The sequence below is a fragment of the Aquarana catesbeiana genome, linkage group LG06 (genome assembly GCF_042186555.1).
Source record: "Aquarana catesbeiana isolate 2022-GZ linkage group LG06, ASM4218655v1, whole genome shotgun sequence".
NCBI classification, from domain to species: domain Eukaryota; kingdom Metazoa; phylum Chordata; class Amphibia; order Anura; family Ranidae; genus Aquarana; species Aquarana catesbeiana.
This window is the reverse complement of record NC_133329.1, coordinates 194,812,296-194,834,907: the sequence shown is the minus strand read 5'-3', so window position 1 is coordinate 194,834,907 and position 22,612 is coordinate 194,812,296. Positions and strand designations below refer to the sequence as shown.

Genomic DNA, 22,612 nt, shown 5'->3' with positions numbered 1-22,612 from the left:
TGTAGATCACAAGCTTCCTATTTAGTCCTCATGCACACAGACGTTTTTACAGCTGCTTTTTTGAGCTTTTTTTGCAGCTTAAAAAGGCCTGTCTATGTTAGTCTATGGCTTCATGCCCACCTAGGCGTTTTTGAGCTGCAAGTGGCATAGACGTTTTTAAGCTGTAAAAAAAACCCAGGACCAGTGGGTTCTGAAAGACGTTTTTCAGCTGTAAAAACGCTCTAACGCTCAAAAACGTCATTCACCAACGTTTTTTAGCGTTTTTGATCCATTGAAAAAAAAATAAATAAATAAAAATTTGAAAAATAAAAAAACGCTCAAAAACGCTAACGCGGAAAAACGCTCAAAAACGCTATTGCAAAAACGCTGAAAAAAGTTTAAAAAAATCACTGCAAAGATACTGGCGTTTTCATAACGTTTTTTTAACAGCCTGTGTGCATGAGGGCTTAAAGTCACTATGTCCCATGCAATTACTCCAGGCCCTCAGATATTGTCATGTTGGAATGCCACAGATCAGTTCCCGTGGATGGAAACTTTTGGGATGCAGTAAATTGTTAGGCGCAGAAGGCGTTCTAAACAATAATGCGCGTCCATTCATTCAATGTACAAATCCTAAAAGGTCACTTTTTTAAAAATGCCATTTGCTTGTGAACTTTAGATTATATGGATTCACCATTAATTCTTTGGTAAAATCCCCAATCAGTTATCCCTGTCCAGAAAACAAGGATGTCATCAATGTACCTGTACTGGGAAAGAATCCTGGGCAAACACACCGACAACCTCCCTCCTGAAAAAAGCCAAGATTCCCAGTCCCTGAGGTTAATATTGGCATAAGCCTCACAACAAATTCAATGTCCATGTTTACTTATAGCCCTACTCTGCAAGGTCTTTTGAACAACCTGTAAGCCCTTCTCATGGGGTATCAATACAGTATCTGCTGGTAATGTTAAATCATATAAAAAAAGTCAATAAGTGTAGTGTACTACAAAGGGTTGCAATATTTTATCACAGATTAGGTTACCCGAAATGATGGGTCTTCCAGGAAGTCAACCCCTGATTTGTGTACTTTTGGCAGCACATAGAATAATAGGATTTTTGTAACAGCTTACCTGTAAAATCCTTTTCTTTTGAAGTATATCACGGGAAACAGAGCCATAGTAATGACTATGTGGGTTATAGTCCACCTTCAGGTGCTGGACACTGGCACACCCTAAACAGGAAGTTGACTCCCAATATAACCCCTCCCATACCGGGAGCATCTCAGTTTTGTAGCAAAGCAATACACGTGTATACTAGAAAGAGGGACGTGTCCCATGATGTACTTCAAAAGAAAAGGATTTTACAGGTAAGCTGTTACAAAAATCCTATTTTCTGTAATCGTACATCACGGGACACAGAGCCATAGTAATTACTATGTGGGATGCCCCAGAGCAATGCCAACTGAGGGGAGGGAGACACAACAGAATTAGGGCACAATGAGATCAAAGGACTTATACTGCTGCCTGCAGTACAGGGCACCCAAAGGCGACATCCTCATGTCTTTTTACATCCACCTGATAGAATCTGGTAAATGTATGGATTTAAGACCAAGTTGCGGCCTTCAAGATTTGAGCCATGGAGGCTTGGTGATGCACTACCCACAAAGCACTAACAGCCCTAGAGGAGTGCATTTTGATTTGAGAGGGTAGAAACTACCTCTTTAAACCATAAGCTAGAACGATTACTTGTCGAATCCATTTAGAATAGTAGATTTCCATGCTGCCTGTCCTCTTTTAGGACCTTCAGGCAATACGAACAAAACATCCATTTTACAAATCTGAGCAGTCATCTTTAAGTAGACTGCTCTCACCACTTCAAGAGAATGTAGTGATTTTTCTTCCATAGAACAGGGTTCTGGAAAAAATGAAGATAGAATAATATCCTGGTTTGGATAAAAACCTGATAGTACCTTTGGTAAAAAGTTAGGATGAGGATGCCATACTACCTTATCCTTGTGAACAATAATAATATGGCTCTTTACAAGAAAAAGCAGCCAATTCTGCAACCCTTCTTGCAGCAGATATGGTTACCAGAAAAAATAGTTTCCTTTTCAAAAAAGGACTAAGGGAATATGTCGTATCGGTCAAAAAAAAGTCTGTTTTGTAATGCCGCCAAAACTAAATTCAAGTCCCAAGGGTTCAGAGGTGACCTAACTGGGGATTAAGCTGTGTTACCCCTGAATAAAGTTATGAACCAAAGAAAGCGAAGCAAGTGGTCGTTGAAATAATACAGATAAGGCCGAAACCTGTCCTTAGAAAGCACTTAAGGCCAGCTTTATTTCTCACCCCATCTGCAGAAAGTCAAGGATTCTACCTTTGAGCTATTTCCTGGGGTGCAACCCCTGGTTTGACACCAGGAGACATATGCTTCCAAGACTCCATAATACATAATTATGGAGGCCGGTTCCCTTGCATTAACTAAGATAGAAACCACTGAACCTGACAGCCCACATTTCTTCAGAGTGTGAGCCTCAATAGCCAAACCGTTAAATTTAGCATTTGTAAAGTAGGATGGAATACCGGACCTTACGAAAGAAGGTCTGGCCGTGGCGGTAGGGTCCATGGGTCCCCTACTGTCATCTTTACAATCCCTGCATACCGCTGGGGGCCACAAGAATCACGACTTCCCCTCCTGCATGATAATGCGAAGAAGTCGTGGACGCAGGCAGAATAGGAGGGAATGCATAAATCAGTGAGAACCGATTCCACAGGAATAGCAAGGCATCTGTTCTGCATTCTAGCGGATCCTTTGTTTTTGACACAAAGTTGTTGATTTCTTGTTGAACCTGGACGTAAATCTATGTCTGGGATCCCCCATCTTTGACATATTGACAGGAAGATATCGGGGTGAAGGAACCATTCTCCTGGGAACAACTGCTGGTGACTCAAGTAGTCCGCCTGCCAATTTTCTATTCCTAGAATGAAGACCGCCGATAGGCAAAGTACATTGTTTTCTGCCCAAGATAGAATATGATTCACCTTTCTCTGGGCCGCATGACCTCTTGTGTCCCCTTGGTGATTAATATAGGCCATTGCTGTGACATAGTAGGATTGAATCCTGGCAGGACAATACCGTAAACTGAACGTCCAGGCCCTCAGAACCAAGTGCTCTGCCTGAATTTCTAGAATGACAATGGGCAAGGTCATTTCTGATCTCGGCTATTTCCATGGTAACTGAAGGAAGGATTTTCCCCTTTGCAGATTTTTGGATATTAACCATAAACTGAGGCTCCGGCGTACCCAGCCTACAGTACCTGGTATTTCCAGGTGGTCCATCCGGGTACTAACCAGGCCCGACCCTGCTTAGCCTCCAAGATCAGACGAGATTGAGCGCTTTCAGGGTGATGTGGCCGTAGGCTTTGGAGTCAGACACATTGGGAATCAAGAGCTTGAATCCTTTGTTCCAAGCCAATAGGATAATGTTTTGAGGCAGTCTTGAATGAAACTGAGCATAAGGAACGGCCTCGAATGAAGCCATCATCTTTCCCAACAACCTCATGCCAAGTTGAATAGAAGAATTCATCTTGCTTCGACCACCTAAATCAGTTCCTTTATGGTGCTGATCTTTGCCTGGGGTAAGAATACCCTTTTCTGGGTGTACCTATGATCAGACCCAAGTAACTTAGCCCTTTTCATGGTTTTAAAGAAGATTTCTCCTAGGCTGAGAATCCGACCTAGATATTCCAGGTAGTTGAATGTGGCTACCGACTGGACCACATTCAACTACCTGGAATATCTACTACCTGGCTACCGACTGGATTATCAAGAACAGATCGTCCAGGTAAACCATAATCATTATACCTTGCTTCCTTAATCTGGTTAGAAGAGGGGCCAGAAGATTTTCCACCTTGAAAAGTAGATATTAATAGTGAGCGAGGAAATAGGCATATGGAGGTATGACAATTGACGCCAGAAGTTCTTCTCCTTGTAGGATGGAGATAACTGATTGGATTAACTCCATGCGAAAAAAGAGTGGTTATATTCAGGGATTGAATCTAGATTTTTGAGATTCAGAATAACCATTTGGATTTAACCAAACCCCAACCTCTGCTCTTACATGGGGGCCACCATGATAACTTTTTGCCAAAAGATGGTCCAATGCTTGAGAGAAAGACTTATTTTTCTCTGGATCCTTAGGAACGTTTGATCTGAGAAAACGAGGAGACAGGAACTCTTGGAACTCCAGTTTGTACCTTGGAGCTATTGAGGAAGTCCCCCATTCGTCTTGACACACTTCCTGCCAGATCCTTGAGAACTGTAGAAGAATTCCCCCTATTGAGCGAGCGGGGGCGCCTCCTCATAAGGAGGCTTCAGTATCTTGTAGGTTTCCTCCCCCAAGACCTCTTTTGTCCCTGGGGTTAACCCTGAGGATTACCTTTTGAATCTTACTGCGGAAGCCATCGTGACTGCCTGGAGGCTGATGCCCCTGGCACAGGAGAAGGAGCTTTAAAACGAAAATACATTTACTCCTTTTCTTAAATGGCAAAAGGGGTACATTTTCCACTAGAATTTCTTTGGATGTACTATCCAAAAAATCCACAAATAGCTGTTTCACTTCAAAAAGGAAGACTACCTAGGAGCTTCTGCATGGTGCTTAGCGAAGGGTGCAAGGCCTGAAGGGTAGAAACTCTCATAGCAACTATTGCAAACATAAAGCTGCCAGATCCTGGGCCTGCTGAGCAAGATAACCTTGAACACCTGTTTAAACTGGTTTCTCAACGATTAACCAATTACTGTCAGTGCAGGCTGAGACACTCAATCTGCCAGAGAAAAAAGTGTTTTTTTTTTTGTTTTTTTTAAATAGGCATTCCTAAGCATTTGAGCATTGTCTACCAGACAAGTCAAACTCTTATTCACAGAGGATACAGCAGCGTTAATTGCTGGTATACCCTACTTAGTGAATTTCAACCACCATAGGATAAAGTGTGAAAACTTTTTAGGAGGGAAAAAAAAGGTTATCTGGGTGATCCTCTCAGATACAAAAAAGCTTTTCCAGCAATGAATGGACAGGAAAAAGCATGCACAGCTTGAGGAGGCTTTAGCGAACCCAAACACTCAGTTAAGGATACATAAATGTGGAGCAAATTGGAGCATGCTCTGCTGGGGTTTTTAGCCTTCCTCTGGATCAACTGTGGGTATAGAATTGGGTATATTGGATTGTACGATATTTTTTATTTTATTTCTTTTTTTATGGTTGAACTGGATGGTCTTTTTTTCAACCTGACTAACAACGTAACTATGGTAACATAAACTAAGTGCGGGGTTTTAAACAGGAGGTAAAGAAACCTAGTGCAGGACTTTCACATTCAGCGAGGAGGAGATCTCCGGTTCTGGTTTCGTGGATCCAGAGGCCCCAGGGTGTCCACCCAGTGCGCCGCATCCTTAGGATCTGTAAAAAAGTAGGCCTTGCTCCGATGAATGATCCGCAGCCATGCAGGATACAGCATGCTGTAAGGCAATTGGATATGCCTCAGCCTTGTTCTGATGGCCAGGAAGGTAGCCCTCTGTTTTTGTGTAGCTACTGAGAAATCCGGGAAAATGGTGATTCCATTACCATTATAGGATACACTGCCTTTTTCTCGGGCAGCCCTGAGAGCCACCTCTCTGTCCCTGACGTGCAGTAATTTAATAAGCATGGTACGTGGTGGGGCCCCAGAGGGCAGGGGGTGTAAAGGAACTCTATGTGCTCGTACAATGGCGAACAATGGTGAAAAAGTGGGGGCGCCAAAAGTGGATGTCAGCCATCGCTCCGTGAAAGCCTCGGGGGCCCTGCCCTCTGAACCCCAGGAAGCACAGATAATTACGCCTCAGGCGATCTTCCATGTCAGTTAGCTTGTCAGCAGTGTAGCCCTGAGCTTGATGCAGCTCCCTAACCTTACAGAGGCCTGTAAAGGGATGTGTCTCATCCTGGTCATTCTGTGACAGAGATTGTGTACAGGAAGGCTAAGTCAGTTTTAATTGAGTCTATTTGCATGGTGAGGGAAGCATGGCTGTACTGAATGACCTCCATGATCTGTGCCAGGGTTGGCTCTGCAGGGCCTGTGTCAGCATTTCCTGCGTTAGGGGTATGAGGTTCTGTGTCCTCAGGAGGGGAGAACAGGAGGGGATCATCAGGGCTAGAAGGGGGGGTGCTGTGACTCACCCTTCCCTGAGAGCTGCTGGGCCAAGGAGGAAGAAGAGAATGACTGGCTGTGTCTCTGTGCAGAATGCTGGCTGGCACAATCTTGCTTCTGCAGGTATGGTGACATTGGTGGCGTGAATCACGGTGCGTCCTCCATCCCTATGGAGGACGCACCGTGATTCACGCCACCAATGTCGCCATACCTGCAGAAGCAAGATTGTGCCATATTTGACCATCGCCTGGTGGGCTCTACAGAAGGGGCCCCTGAAGAGCGGTCAGGTCAGCAGGATCAGGTAAGGATGTGTGTGGTGTGGACGGAGCTCAGGCGATCTGCGTCCTCACATCCCGGTCTTGGCCACGCCCCCCATATACAATTTTCTGCATGAGGCACTCTAAAATATACAGAACCCTAGTAGTGGCACAGTTTATAAATTGTTTAATCTGGTAATTCAGAACCATCAGAGTCAGTGAACACAAACGGTCTACAAATTTGCACATTCCACAATGGCCACGGGTACATCCCCTTCAGTTTTCGGGAAGTCAGTAAGCCAATTCCGATTGGGTGTTCTCATTAACTCCGATTTAACCAAATGTGTCATTTAGGTTTACTGCTCATTTTGCTACCAAAACTTGCCTTGGGCCTACTATGGCTTCAAGCTTACTTGAGCGAGTCAGTATGTGCCAGTAGCTTTGTAGGATCCTACCCACCTCATTCCACTGAGCCCCATACCATGTGACAATCCTGAACAGACCCTCTACACTATCTACTTGGGCTGTACGGGGTTTAAAAAGATCAATTCTAGTTCTTTCCATTGCAATTTTCCTAGCTCTCCTTAGGGTGCAGTGTGAGTACCCCCTATCCCTAAATCTATTGTACAGGTCATATGCCTCTCGATGGTAGTCATCATCCGAGGAACAGTTCTTTCTTAACTTGAGGAGCTGTCCAACGGGAATCCCACATACCAGGGGTTTTGGATGATGACTACATACAGCAAATTATTGGCAGCCGTTTACTTCCGAAAAGTCTTAGTAACCAACTTGCCTCCTTCCAACCTGATAGATAGATCAAGCAAGGAGATCTCCCGGGGTCCACTATAGTCAGATGAATGTTACGGGTGTTATGGTTCCATGAAGTGTTCCAACTCCTCATCAGTCCCATCCCATCAGTACGTTGTCGATGTGCCATAGCCACCACACTGTGTGGCCAAGGTACATCAAAGAGGCATAAACCACCTCCTCCTCCCATCATCCTAAATGTAAACAGGCATGGGGGCACCCATTGAGATGCCCCTTTTCTGTTTGTGATAGGAACCAGTAAATTTAAAAAAGTTATTCTTGAGTGCCAGCTCTAATAACTCAATGCCAAATTCAGTCTGTGCTCCGGAACAGTGCCATACCCTAAGCCACGGCTGTACGCACATCTTAGGCTGGGCTCCATGGTGAAATACGGGCCACCGGCAGAGCAAGGCGCTTGTTTAAACGGAAACATGGCGCTGGGACACAGGCTGGGCTGTCTGTCATGCTGCAGCCATCCCCCTCCTCCTGCAGAGACTCCGCTGCCCTGGTGAGTGAATCAACTCCTGATCCCTTTGACACCCAGCCAGACCCCCTGCTGCCCCAGGACTCCCCTCAGGACAGTGAGAATTGTCAGGCCACAAATTTTCCCTCCCGTGAGCCTACCCTGGCTAATATTATGCTGGCCATACAAGATTGCAAGGCCTCATGTACTACCCAGATAGCATCCATCTGCATGGATTTTTCACTGTTAAAGCAGGATGTTCATAACCTGCGTGATAGGACCGGGGCCGTGAGGAACGTATAAGTACATTAGAAGATGAAGTGCGCCCCTTGTCTGCTGCCGTGCAGGAAAATACTAGTGAAATGGCGTCCATCCGCACCAAACCTGACGACCTGGAGAACTGCTCGTGGAGAAAAAATCTCAGTTTCGTGGGGTTTCCTGAGCGCGCGGAAGGCTTTCATCCTGAGAAATTCTTATATTCTTGGCTACGGGACATTTTTGGTAGGCTTTCACCATGAGAAATTCTTATATTCTTGGCTACGGGACATTTTTGGTACCTTGGCACCTTCCTTTTCCTATCTTATCGAATGTGCACACAGTACCCCTCCACGCCCCCCTCTTGCAGGAGCTCCCCCACGCTCCTTAACTGCACAGATCCTTAACTTCCAAGATTAAGTCACCATTCTATGCCATGTGAGAGAGAAGGGGCCCCTTAAACATAAAGGCAAAACCTTTTCTGTTAATCCTGACTTCTTCAGCTGACGTCCAACGCCAACGCATCTCCTTTGCGGCTGTGAAAGCTCGACTGCGTACTGAAGGCCTCCCATACGCCATTCTTTTCCCTGCAGAGCTGCGCATCATTCATGATGGCAAAGCCCATTTCTACACTAATCCTAAAGAAGCCATGGCGCTTTGGTGCTTTGCCCAGGTGCTTTGCCCAGGCGAAGAGGTGAACGATGCTTGCTGCCTTCCCCCCTACAGTTTACAGTACGTAAAAATACTCAACAACGTACTGAGGAGTTAGAGACAATTAATATTTCAGTTATGCAGAGACTATGAGCTCCGTTTATTAGACCTAACACAAAAACGCTTGCTACACATTACCCAGAGATCATTTGAACATGGTAAAAAAAACTGGGCGTCTCTTAGCTTACTTAACTAGGCCTGAAGACTCTCCTATCTCTATTCCACACATTATGTCTACTCAGGGACAGATTAGAGACACTCCTAGGGATATTATGGAGACCTTTCTAGACTTCTACAGAGACTTATACTCCTCCAGAGTGGACTACACTGACTTCCAACTAACTGAATACCTAGCTCAGATTTCTCTTCCCTCCCTCTTGGCCGAGGGGCGTGAGAAATTGGAGGCAGCTCTTTCTTCTGAGGAAATCGCCATGGCCATTTCGCAACTACCAGCACACAAGACACCGGGCCTAGATGGATTCCCGGCTGAATAGTATACCCAGTTTCAGCACCTAATATGCCCATTTCTTTTACATAACTATAACAAGGCCCTAGACATTGGAACTCTTCCCCCCCGCTATGCTGGAAACGTTGATTATCCTGTTATTGAAGCCACGTAAGGATCCTCTTAAATGTGATTCATACCAACCAATTAGGGTACTAATTTGGCGAAGATTCATCAATGATATGTTTTTAATCTGGACTGGGTCCAAGGAGGAGTTAATCTCTTTCTTGGAAACTCTAAAATAAAATGAATTTAATCTCAGATTTACAATGAATTATGACCAAAGGACTAATTGTTTTTTGGACGTTTTTATTTTCATCAATGGGGACGGGAGTTTAGGCTCTTCCCTATATCGTAAGCCCTCTGTGGGCAACACAATTTTACATTCTATCAGTTCTCATCCCAGGTCTCTCGTCTCATGCAGTCGACAGGAAGACTTCAAGATCAAAGCTAAGGTCTTACTAAGAGGTTATAGTCGGTCGGGCCTTAAAAGGCCTATCACTGGGCCAATCAGAAGGAATGAGACACTCTGATTTTCTCAAAAAAAAAAAAATCTAATCCCAGACCAAAGGGGTTGATAACTAGATTTTCTGGACAGCATTGTCAGATATGAGATGTCATTCAAAAGTATTGGCATTTATTAGTGGCTGATGATGTTGTCTCAAAATAAGTAAGTCCTTATCCTCAAATCACTTACAGGAGATCTCAATCAATAATAATAGATCATCTTGTACATAGCCATCTCACTACCACTCCTAATAGTGCTGTTCGTAAAACCACAGGTACCAGGCCCTGCAGAAATTGATACCTGATGAGTGCTTCTAAGATACTGCTGCCCAATGGAGAGAAGTATAGATCTAATTGCTATTCCAATTGCCAGACTATTGGTGTAGTCTATTTTTTGGAATGCGAATGCAAGGCCTTTTACATGGGCAAAACTAAAAGGCCATTTTTTCAGTTTTTCATTGTCCAAAATGAAGTTTTCTGCCCTGGAGCATATAACGGTACATGAAAAGGGGGGGGGGGTGATGTGGACACTACTTTTACAGTGCAAAACAAAATGGATTCACACCTTGTTAGCTACCAAACATCCTGGACTGAACAAGTCCATTAGCTATAAACCCTTCCTTTAGAGTCATATGAGTCTTTTTGTATTAAAGACTCTAATGCCCTGTACACACGACCGATTTTCCCATCTGAATAAACTCTGAAGGTTTTTCCAACGGAGTTCCAACGGAATTCCGCTCAAGCTGTCTTGCATACACAGTCACACCAAATTCTGACTGTCCAGAACGAGGTGACGTACAACACGTACGACGGGACAAGAAAACAGAAGTTCAATAGCCCGTAGCCAATAGCTTCCGTCTCGTACTTGCTTCAGAGCATGCGTCGTTCTTGGTACGTCGGAACAGCATACAGACGAGCGGTTTTCCCGATAGGAATTGGTTCCGTCGGAAATATTTAGAATATGTTCTATTTTTAGGGCCATCAGAATTTTCGAAAAAAAAAGTCCGATGAGGCATACACACGATCGGAATATACGATGAAAAGCTTCCGTCTGACTTTTTCTGTCGGACATTCCTCTTGTGTGTACACGGCATAAGAAAACTAAAATACTTTGTAATTGGGATCCCAATAATTTAATGGCCATTTCTTGTTGTGTATTTTATTGTATATTATTTTGTTTGTTTTGTAACTCGCTTTTGCCTTGGCCGGAGAGGTCTTTGGTTTGCCCCCTTCTTCGCAATTCCCCAAGAAATCCCCCCCTTTCTGAACTGAGTATCCTACGTGTACCTTCTTTTTTTTCCTTTTTATGAAAGGAGAGATAACTATTTTTTTAGTGACTTCATTTACATTTATATACAGGCCTGAGATGTATTTTCCATGGTTGGCCACCAGATGGCAATACTCAATCTAGTTACCTTTAAGTACATTGATATGGAGATAGGTGATCACACGGACGCCCAGGGCAATCTCTCCACCAACCATATAGGGGGTGTTCTCAAATGTGTGTTTGTGGGGCTAGTGCCACCTATGTACTACGTTCCATTGACTGGTATCCGCCCACTTACCCTATGGTTTGGGGTAATGGGCGTGGAGTTGGCGATCATTGGCTCCTTTTAGCCAGAGACTGCACCTAGTTATGAACAGATTCTCCATCATAGCACTGTGTGATTATTGCGTGTGTGTATGATGTCATTTCTGGCGCTGTATCATGGCATCATTTGATCATCGCGCTTGCACGTGGTGTCATTTCCGGCGCCGCTCACTCATGTGCGGTGGCAATTAATTGGCGCCTGCGCCTCCTTTGGTGCCATTGGACGCTGTGGAAGTGGAGGAGACATAAAAGGATCTCTCCTTCTGCAGACATGGCAGCGGTGAAGTCGTGGGTCAAGTGGTATGTGATGCTTCAAGTCTTTTAAAGGTAAAAATACTCAGATTATGGTAGGGATTTGCATATTGGAAGCTAGCATGTTGGTTTGAACATTTTTCTCTCCCATCTGTTGGTCATTAATTAGAATATGTGACTGCTTGGAAGCTTTTTCTGGGAAAGTCTGCCTTCAAATGTGTTAACCATCTGGGAGTACCATTTGCTAAGACATCTTCCACCACTGACTAGTTCTGAAATCTGTATTCTGATGTTAGAGTATGTTTATTCTCCCTTGGTCATTTTTTGCTGATTTTTTTAAGCTTGAGCTTACAATGTATACTTTTTAAGATAGGACTCCACTTCTGGGGGCCTGTATGTCCTCCTCTGTGATACACCAGATTTCTCCACATCTTTCAATGTCCTTCATACATCAGGGCCGCGACCTTCATAGATAGGACACGTTTCACAGTTCAGGTGGGGATACAAGGGGGCACCCTCGGGTCCAATGCATTTGCGAAAAAATTAAATGTTATTTTGTTCAAATGTGTTTTGATTAGTAAATATTGATTTTCTAGCATATTGATTTTAACCTATAGTTACCATGTTATGCAGTGCTTATTAGAAGTCTCATGAGGAAGCCATTGCATGGCGAAACATGTAAAGCAAGAAGCCACTGCTGGTTACTCATATTATGATTACTGTATGATGATACTGTGATTTTTTTTTTTTTTTAGATATTTTGTACTAATAAATTCAATATATTTTTAGACATTTGACTAGGATATTTTCTTGGGCACCCTAAAAATCCCATTCCCTTTTTTCTGCCAATATTACCATTATATAAGCTCACGTTTGAGATTCGGAAAAGAACCAAAACTTTTCAAAAAATATGGGGCAGATGGATGGCTAGCCCTTTGACCCCTACTCCAGGGTAGATGCATTGTTATATACTACTCTAGATTGTGCCATGCACTACACCATGTTCACCTGTGTGGGTGCTTTTTAAAGATGGATTACTCTATGCCGGTCATTTCTTGTAAACTTGCATTTACTAACCACAAGAGACATGTGAATTGATATGTGTTTATTGAATGTTCACGTGTATTACCCAAGTATGCAATACCATGAATAACCAAAGTTCTTGTATGTTGATTGTCTGAAACGTAATAAAAAAATATCTTTAAAAAAAATAAATTATGGGCCGGGTGCATGGATGGGCCGCTGCTGGTTCTTATGTTGCTTAGCCAAAAGAGCCCTGCTTTGTTGCCTTGAGAGTATGTGGTTAAACAGAGCCCTTGGATGAGATCATCAAATGCTTTTTGAAGGTGTTCCCTGAGTTGGCATCGTAAGGAGTGGCTCTGGGTCATGATTAGGTCAGAAGGGCAGGATTTACATTGCTGTTCAAGAGAGTAAATCTGGTGTTAAACGAGTAGTCTCCATACGTTTCTTTTTCTCATAGGCACCAAGCTTGATGAAAAGTCCTCTGATATAAGCTTTGTGTACATTCCATATGGCAGCATTATTTGATACGGTACCAATGTTGGATTGGAAAAAGGCTTCAATCTCAGAAGCGATCTGTTTCTTGTAGACAGGATTGCTAAGAATAGAAGTATTCAATCTTCAGACCGTATCCCGGCTGCTGGGATAGCTAGATATTAAATCCATTGTTACTGGGGCATGATCAGTCCAAGTGATGATGCCAATTTGAATTTTAGCTACTGATTGAAAAATATATTTATCTATAAGGAACAGATCTATCCTTGCGTAGACCCTCTGGGCGGAGGAATAGAACCAATAGAAGTCCTTTTCTGAATCATGGGAATAGGGCCATTACATCAAATAAGTCTTCAGACTTAAATTGGGGAGATAGGGCAGAAGACCTTTTCCCGGCAGGATTAGAAGAATGAGGGGTCAACTACATTAAAGTCCACACAAATTATGAGGTTTTGATTATACGGGGGGGTTTATTCATGAGTCTAGTATAGAATTTTTTTGGGGTGTACTGAGGGCATGTAAATTGACAATAGTAAGGTTTTGGTTTTCTACAAGGGCTGAGAGGATAATAAATCATACTATTAGGATCAAATTCTATTAGGTTGAGCTATCATGACCCCCCACGTTTGTCAGCATTGGCAAAAAGTCATACGAAAAGGACTTGTGGTGACGTTTAGGGGGTTTAGCATTGTGAAAATACATTTCTTGTACACATAATAAATCCATTTTTTCACCGTAAAGCTTCTTTCCGGAACATAGCTCTTTTATGGGGACTGTCGAGTCCCTTGGCATTTATAGATGTGATTTTAATCGGCATAGTGAAGATGTATATAATGTATATAATGTATCTATATAATCTATATAATGTATATTGTAGGCATGCTGTAACCATGAGTCATTACATAGCAGAGAACTTGTGACATGAGCATAGGTATCGTCAGGCAATACCCTGTGAGACAATGAGGTCTGAAGCATCCTGTACACACAGATTTGAACATCAGTTGAACAGAAAGGCAAGTTACTGTAAAACTTAAGAACAAACAACAAAACAAAGAAAACATACAGAAACGCAATCCACCTAGGTGTGCGTAGCACACAACTCACCTGGGGCGCAGACATAAACTAGGATCAGTGCTGTGTCATATGGGGAGGGAGCCATACATGAGGTGTGATCTAACTTGTTCTGAGTCCAAAAAAGGAAAAGCAAAAAAAGAATACTCAGTGGAGAAGAGAGGACTAGTAAGAAACCGGTCAGGCTCAGTCCACTGTTTTTCAATTAAAGGGAATTCTGGAGGGAAAGTTGTCACCTGAATTCTGTGTAGAGTGTAGCGGGGTGCCTGTGAAACAGGTTAAAATGACAGGAAAAGTGATTGATGGGATATATGTTCCTCCACTGATTCTTAGATTTGCAATCTAAGGTAATACCAGCAAGGACTTCAGGGTAAAGAAGGATAGTGTATTGGTAATGTCCGTTCCTGGGCTGGTTTTACAAACACAGTAAGGCTCTGTAGAGCAGCATTTTATTTTTGTTTGATTAAAGATGATGTTTTCCTAAGGAAACTGTGAGTTTGTCCCTGCGTTGAGTCTGATCCCCTACAAATTAGTGGTTTGGAGTGGGGCACAAGACCCAGAGTCTGTACCTCTTGCAGCGGCATTTTTGAGAGAAAAAAAAAGCCCACTCTCTTAAAGGGACAGTACGCTAAATTTTTATTTTAATTTACTGGTACCAGTAAACTGTTAAGACAATGGAAGAACTTATTAAACAGCTGGTACAAGCATGCACAGAACAACAAGAAACTAACCGCTTGTTTGTGACTGCTACCCAACTGGCCATGCAGGAGCAGGAGTTCAATAAGCTCATACAGAGTCAGACACAGTCCCTGACTGACAAGGCTCTACATGTGGACAATGTTGCAGATTTACGCAAGCAAGTGCAGGCTGCTCTACAGAAAATGACTGCTGAGGATAACATTGAGGCTTTCCTCACGGTTTTTGAGAGGGTGGCAGAGTGTGAAGGGCTTCCCCAGGACCAAAGAGCCGAGGTCCTTGTCCTCTTTTTGACCGGAAACCTGACATTCTGGTCGCCTTGGCGCAACAATGGCTTTGAGAGCTCAGCGCGTCCATGCTTGCCAATTTAAGGTGGACCAACCTGCAAAGTCCCAGATGTATGACCTCATTTACCTCACACAGATGTGGTTACAGCCAGAGGCCACCACCCCAGCCCAAATCGTGGAGAGAGTCATAGTGGACCACTTAGTAAGAGCCCTTTCCACCCCCATACAGCAGTTTGCCAGGAAAGCTGATCCTAAAGATGCCAACGTGGAGCGGTACTATAGAGGACTATAGCGGTGTATAGAGATTTTCTTTAAGGTGTAGTACCCCAAAGAATCCTTCTCCAAGAGATAGAAGCCCACCAAACTGGGAAAAAGCAATCCCGCCCTAAAGTGGGGGAAAAAGGAGGTAAATGCGATTGAGGTTCCAGAGGCGCAAGGCATGAAGGGGCCCAATCACCAAAGGGAGACCCACCAGGACCGGGGTCCTATAGTGTGCTGGCATTGTGAAGAACTGGGGCACCTGGCCGCCAGTTGTCTGCTAAACCAGGAACCTATTGATTACAGTATGACCCAGCAAAGCTCTTTTGTTGCTACACCAGGAGGCACCCCTCACAGCCAGGCGGCACTGAAAAACAGATTTGTGTCATTAAAGTGGATGGTTGCTAGATTGCCTTTTTGAATTCTGGCAGTCTAGTAACTGTAGTGCATGCCAGTCTCGTGAACCCCCAAAGGATGCAGCGACAGATAATGGGCTTTGTTTGTGTTCATGGGGATACCGAGTGCTACACCACGGCCATTGTATCTATAAAATCTCCCTGTGGCACCATGGACCATGAGGTTGGAGTAGTCCTAAAATCTAATGTATGACACTGTCCTGGGACAAGACTTCCTTTTTTTCTGGGACTTATGGGGAAACGCCAAGGGAGCAGGGCCCCCAGCTGGATCGGATTCCTACTGCCCGGAACCGCTGAATGAAGAGAAAGAGTCTGCACATTTTCCTCTGGAGGTCCTTCCAGGTGACACAGGGAACCCCCCTCTGGAGTTAGACCTGCGGAACCTGCCCACAACCCGAGAAAAGTTTGACACGGCCCAGCCTAGGGACCCCACTTTAGCTAGGGAAAGGGGACAAGTGGTAAATGGGGTACCCCAAGAGCTAGGGGAGGAGGCTATAGTCTCACATTTTGCTATGGAAAATGACCTGTCATACAGAGTGGATGAAATACAAGGAGACCTCAATACCTCAACCTCATAGACGCATGGTACTAGACCTGGCACATTCTCATGTTCTTGGGGGACATCTGGGTGTGGATAAAACTAAGGAAAGAGTATTGCAACAGTTTTGTTGGCCAGACTTACACAAAGAGGTAAAATTGTACTGTGAATCTTGCCCAGTTTGTCAGCTCACTGCTCCGGTCTCACATTTCCGGAGTCCATTGGTACCTTTACCCATCATTGAGGTGCCCTTTGACAGGATTGCCATGGATATTGTAGGTCCTTTGGTTAAGTCCGCTAGAGGGGCACCAGTATATCCTGGTTGTCTTGGACTATGCCACCCGGTACCCAGAGGCAATCCTGTTAAGGAACCCCTCAGCTAAGAGTATTGCTAAAGAGCTTTCTCTTATATTTTCACGCATGGGTATTCCTCGGGAGCTGTTAACTGACCAGGGCACACCCTCCATGTCAAAGGTTACTAAAGAGTTGTGTAAATTGTTTCAAATTAATCACTTAAGCACTTCTGTGTACCACCCACAAACGGATGGTCTAGTGAAAAGGTAAAAAAAAAAAGCTGAAAGGAATGTTAAAGTGAGTGGTAGCGGTAGATGGTAGGGACTGGGACTGTCTCTTGCCATATCTCATATTTGCTGTACAGGAGGTACCCCAAGCCTCCAACGGCTTTTCCCCTTTTGAGTTGCTGTATGGCCGACATCCGAGGGGCCTATTAGATATAGCAAAAGAGACCTGGGAACAAGAGGCAACACCACTCAAAAGTGTAGTGGAGCATATTGCTCAAATGCAAGTCCGGATTGGAAAAGTCATGCCCATTGTTAAATCCCACTTGCAACAGGCTCAGCAGGCTAGAGTCTATAACCATTCAGCAAAGATCCGAATCTCTAACTCCGGTGACAGAGCTCTTGTGCTGGTACCTACGGTGGAGAGTACATTTCTGGCAAAATGGCAAGGGGCTTACGAGGTTGTAGAACAGGTGGGGGAAGTTAACTATAGAGTACACCAATAACGGTGAATAGCATCCAATAAAATGACATTAACATCAAATCGGCTGATATATAATAAATCAATTAAGTCCTCAAAAAATGTTGCAAGGACATAATAAAATATATAATATAGTGAGAAAATAGTTCATATGATAAAAGTGAAGGTGAAATAAAGTCCAAAATTTATGATATTCAATGCGGGACCCGGGGTCAGTGTTCAATCTCTAGTGCTGCCCACCACCTGGTGATAAAGTAATGGAGGCTTACCGGAAAGCCTGCGACCACCCTTATTCAGGGGGGTCAAAACAGGCTTAGTAGAGATGTATGAACCACAGGGGATGTCCTGCAGGAGACACTGCTGAAAACCCACCAACCTCCTTCATGGACAGCTAATCAGCGACAACATGGAGCACTTCACAAGATGTAGTCCCAGGAGCACTTCCCATAGAGCAATCAATGTATGCTTCCACAAATCCAGCGACGGTGAACCATAAATGCCAAAAGAAAAAAGACTCCACTAGTGCAGAGAATCTCTGGCTGATTTATTAAAATTTAAAAACATTAACGTAAAATTCCTAGCAGGGACAGTATAGGAAACTCCACTGCCGTTTAAAATAAAATCGTGCATGCGCGATGCGTGTTCGCGTTGTGACCCTACGGCCGTTTCGTCACAACTGACCCTGATGACGTCAGTTGTGACAGCTGTGGGAGTTGTGGGATAAGTAGCATGGGTCAGGCGATGGCTCCTGTGTCCTCCCTGCGTCTCTTCTTCCTGTTCTGCTAGGCGGCCAATGGGGTCGCCTCTGCCTACAGCCAATCAGGTGACCGGTATTAGATCCGCGCCTCCTGATTGGCAGAGAGGCGGTTCAGTGTTAGAAAAGCAAATATTCATTTGCTTTGCCAACACACCTGGGTGGACTGCGAGCGCAATGCTCTGTGCTCACAGTTCACCTTTTTTGAAGCCTATTAGAGCCTATGGCTCCAAACAGGTGCTTAAAAAAAAAAACACCCCCACCGCTGTAATCCAGGCGTCCGAAAAAGGGGCAGCTACAGCGGCCATGGATAGATTCATGAAATGCATATATCTATCCATTTTACATAGAGGATGTAGGCTGGACAGAGGGCCCTTAATGGACGCACTGCCACTGCTCCAAACTGACCATGCCCCCCTCTCAAATGGATGGCCCAAAATAGGGAGAAAAATGCAAGAGTTACCAGATGGTTCTTGGCTCTACAGAATTTAAAATTTTTAGTAGAACAGAACATAAACCAGGTAGCCAACAAGCCAACACTGATGCCCTGCAGAGTTTACAGTCTGTTTGCCCAAGGTGCTCAACCCCCCTGAGTTAGCGGGGTGCCTGTGAAACAGGTTAAAATGACAGGAAAAGTGATTAATGGGATATATGTTCCTCCACAAATTCTTAGATTTGCAATCTAAGGTAACACCAGCAAAGACTTCAGGGTAATGGAGACTAATTCTTTACCCTGTATTGGTAAAGTACGTTCCAAAGCTGGTTTTATTGGGAGTCTGACAGAGCTCTGGGTGGGACAGACTCCCAAGTCCGTGGACTGCAGTTTAATGTTTTCTTTTCAGGTCTTGATTAAGGCAGCTGGTCCTAGCTCTCAGAGAGCGTGTGTACCTCCTTTAAGCTATATAAGCAGAGATGTCTGTGAAGAGGGAGAGTTGAGCATAGGGTTCTTATTCCTCTTTGATCTGTACTTAAGGTCAACAATTTTATTCTTAAGCTGTTGGATTTACTCTACCTTATCCATGTGATCATCAAGTAGCTCATTATGTGCTGTTCATCATACATTAAGACATCTGCTGCTCTAACCGGGCAGTGCGTTCTCCAATGTTATCAACTGGGAACTGTATTTGCATCACAGATCTGTGAATATCTCTCTGTAATCCCTCTTTAGGGAGAGTAGCATGTTTTTAAGTGAGTGCTCTGGTGCAGGGTTATCTGAAGTAGGAAGTGCAGCCAGTGTGTCTGTGTACCCAGCTTCACTACGCTCCCCTGCACGTGTGTCCCAGTGCTGTTTATTTTTACTCGCATGCCCTTTCATGTTTGGAGAGCCGGAGGGAGAAGGAGCTGGGCACTTTGAAATCTCTCTGGAGGAGAGGGGTATTTCCATTATGTCCTCTTTAGTTTTCTGAGGGAAGATCCAGGGAGATTCTAGCAGAGGAGGAACGGTGTGGCTCTCTGAGCGGCGATCCGGCACCATCTTGCCTGCTCCCAGCCACAGACTTGAACAGTGTGGGGTTTCCCCCCTCAGTCCATACCAGGCACTTTGGTCTGAAATTGATTTTTTATTAAAACGGCGTGGTGTCCCCCCCAACATCCATACCAGAGGGGACGAGGATACCAGGGTGGACGAGGAAGCGGCTCCCCCTCCTATACCAGGCCACATGCCCTCAACATGGGGGGGTTGGGTGCTTTGGGGATGGGGGGCTCTGCGCCCCCCCACACCAAAGCACCTTGTCCACATGTTGCTGGGGACAAGGGCCTCTTCCCGACAACCTTTGCCAGTGGTTAACCATTACAAAAAACAAAGACTTTTTTGACAAGTGCTTTATTAACTGAAGTATGTACCCAGTTGTAGCTCTAACGAGTCTTCTTTCTCCGGTCTTCTTCTTCTGATGCCAAAGTACCCACCCCCCTATTTTGAGGGCATGTGGCCTGGTATGGTCTAGGAGGGGGGGGCCCTCGCTCGCCCCCCCCCTTTCCTGGCCTGCGGGGCTGCATGCTTGGATAAGGGTCTGGTATGGATTTATAGATTTTGTGGGGGGACTGACCCCACACCGTTTATTTTTTTGACACTGGGTTTCCCCTTGTTTTCTTTTAACAGGCATTTTTTTTTCTTTCAGCTGTCAGCAGGGAAGCCCGTTGACAGCTGATGACTCATCGGTTGTTAAGTATGCGGCGGCCGGCTTCCCAGTCTGCTCCTTAGCAACCAGCTATTGTAGGTGTTTGTGGTGCAGTTTTAATAACCCAAAAGTGCTCGTTAACCATGCCCCAAATGTACATAGTGTGTTTGGGGGGGAGAGCATTTTTCTATCAATTACTTTTTTAGAAGCTTAGACATATAAAATGAAACACACATTTTAGAAACAGATTAACCAAGAATATTACTTGAAGATTCAAAAATTATTCCATAGCTCAAAATTTGCTGTCTAAAGTAAAGCATGGGATCAGTATACAAGTTAAGTGTCATGGTGACCATTTGCATTCTCAAAACTGCGTAGTAGACTATTTATACTATTTATGTATACGGAATAATAAATAAGGGTAAATAAAAACAACAATGACAAAAACCAAGTACCATTTTACAGAGAGATACCTTAAAAGCCATCTATAATTAGGTTTGTATTCATTTTCTATTAGTTGTCAACTGGAAAACCTAAAACCCAAGGAGCCCAACATGACGTAAAAGTGCGAAGGGTGTTGGAGATAGAAGCAAAATATTTTTCATATAAGTATTGTGTCATGACCCCTATAAATCACCTCAGTGACATTAGGAGCCGTGATTGTTTTCCATGTCGATGTAATGGTCAGACGTACAGCAATAAGTATGTGAGGTATAACCACTCTAAATTGTATAGGATTAAGCAATGCCAGGTAAGGAGTTGGATGGATGATAAGGCCAGTAACTGATGTGAAGAGGGTGAATGCCACGTTCCAGAAACTACTCAAGCTTATACCCTTAGATTGGGTATTAAATATTAGTAAACCAGGTCACAGTGGATTCTGGGGGTATCATTTAATGCAATTTATCCAATGGAAGCAAAGTAGCTTCAATGGATGAAAACGAAGGGTAGGTTATCTGTAAATGCGTCAATTTAGCTATTAATAATGAGGGCAGATCTCTATGACCCATCACAGCTTTCTCAATAGGTACCCAGAGTTTTTCAGACTTTGGATCAAACCAGGCCTTCATTTGGTCCAGAATGGCCGCATAATAATAATTTTGTATGGAAGGAAAGCTCACACCTCCTTTATATGTCTATGTTTGAGTAACATTGGGAAAGCTAGTTTAGCAATCCCTCCTTTCCACAAGAATTGTCTAAACAACTTTTCAGTCAGGGTAAAGAAAATGTCCAGTAAACATTTCGGTAACTTTCTGAAATCGTAAATACGTTTAGGCAAAAGGAGCATTTTCAAGGCTGCCACTCTCCCCAACCAGGATAGCTCATAAGTGGAAATAAGTTTTAAGTCTTTATGGATCACATCTAACAGATTAGGAAAATTTGACTCATAAATGGCAAAAGTCGGGTAAGATAGGGTGACCCCTAAATAGGAGAGAGTTTTAGTAGCCCACTGAAATGGGAATCATAGTTTGAGTTGTGCTACTAGTTTCTCTCGGACTCCCATAGGTAAAATACAAGACTTAGTGGCATTTAATTTATAGTAAGATATGTATCCAAATAGTTCCAGTAATTCTTGTACTCTAGCCAGATAAGAAGTCAGGTTAGCGAGTGTAAGGACCACACCATCGGCAAATAAGCCTATCTTGTGGTTATAGTCTGCTATTTTAATCCCTGAGATGGAGTTGTCACATCTAATAGCCTCCGCCAAGGGTTACATCATAAGTGAAATTATAAGGGGTGACAGTGGGCAACCTTGGCGGGTGCCAATAAAATTCATCAGATAACATATTCGCTGTGTAGACTTTGGCTGAGGGAATAGTGTATAACGCGAAAACTGCCGAAAATATAAAGCCTTGCAAATTAAATTTTTGAAGAGCTGCACGGAGATACCCCCAATGAACCCCATCAAACATTTTTTTAGCATCTAGTTTCTCAAAATTACAGAAAGTAGGAAGGCTCCTGCAGTGAGCTCATTTCTTGAGGCCCTAAAATGTCAGGACAATACAAATTACCCCCCAAATTGCCCCTTTTTGTAAAGATGACAGTCCAATGTATTTAGTAAGAGGCATAGTGAGTTTTTTGAAGTTGCAAATTTTTGCCCACAATTGTTTGGAAAATTAATATTTATTTAATTTATTTTTTTAAACAAAATTGTCATATTAACCACAACTGGGCACTTAAACCGCCCTCCTGCCCAGACTAATTTTCAGCTTTCAGCGCTCTCACATTTTGAATGACAATTACTCAGTCATGTAATACTGTACCCAAATGAATTTTTTGTCCTTTTTTTCATACAAAATAGAGCTTTCTTTTGGTGGTATTTGATCACCTCTGGGTTTAATTTTTTGCGCCGTGAATGAAAAAAGACCGAAAATTTAAAAAAAACACGCATTTTTTTTTTCTTCATAAATTTTGGCCAAAACTTATACTGCTACTTATCTTTGGTAAAAATAACCCACATT

At 43.7% G+C, this 22,612-nt stretch overlaps 1 protein-coding gene and 1 pseudogene across 11 annotated transcripts in view; both read right to left on the bottom strand.

Annotated features, from left to right (window-relative positions):
* The window catches only part of CLEC16A (C-type lectin domain containing 16A), a 1,646,984-nt gene that overhangs the window by 548,110 nt on the left and 1,076,262 nt on the right, over nucleotides 1-22,612 (bottom strand). The window lies entirely within an intron of this gene.
* Nucleotides 3,281-3,396, bottom strand: LOC141101859 (5S ribosomal RNA; annotated as a pseudogene).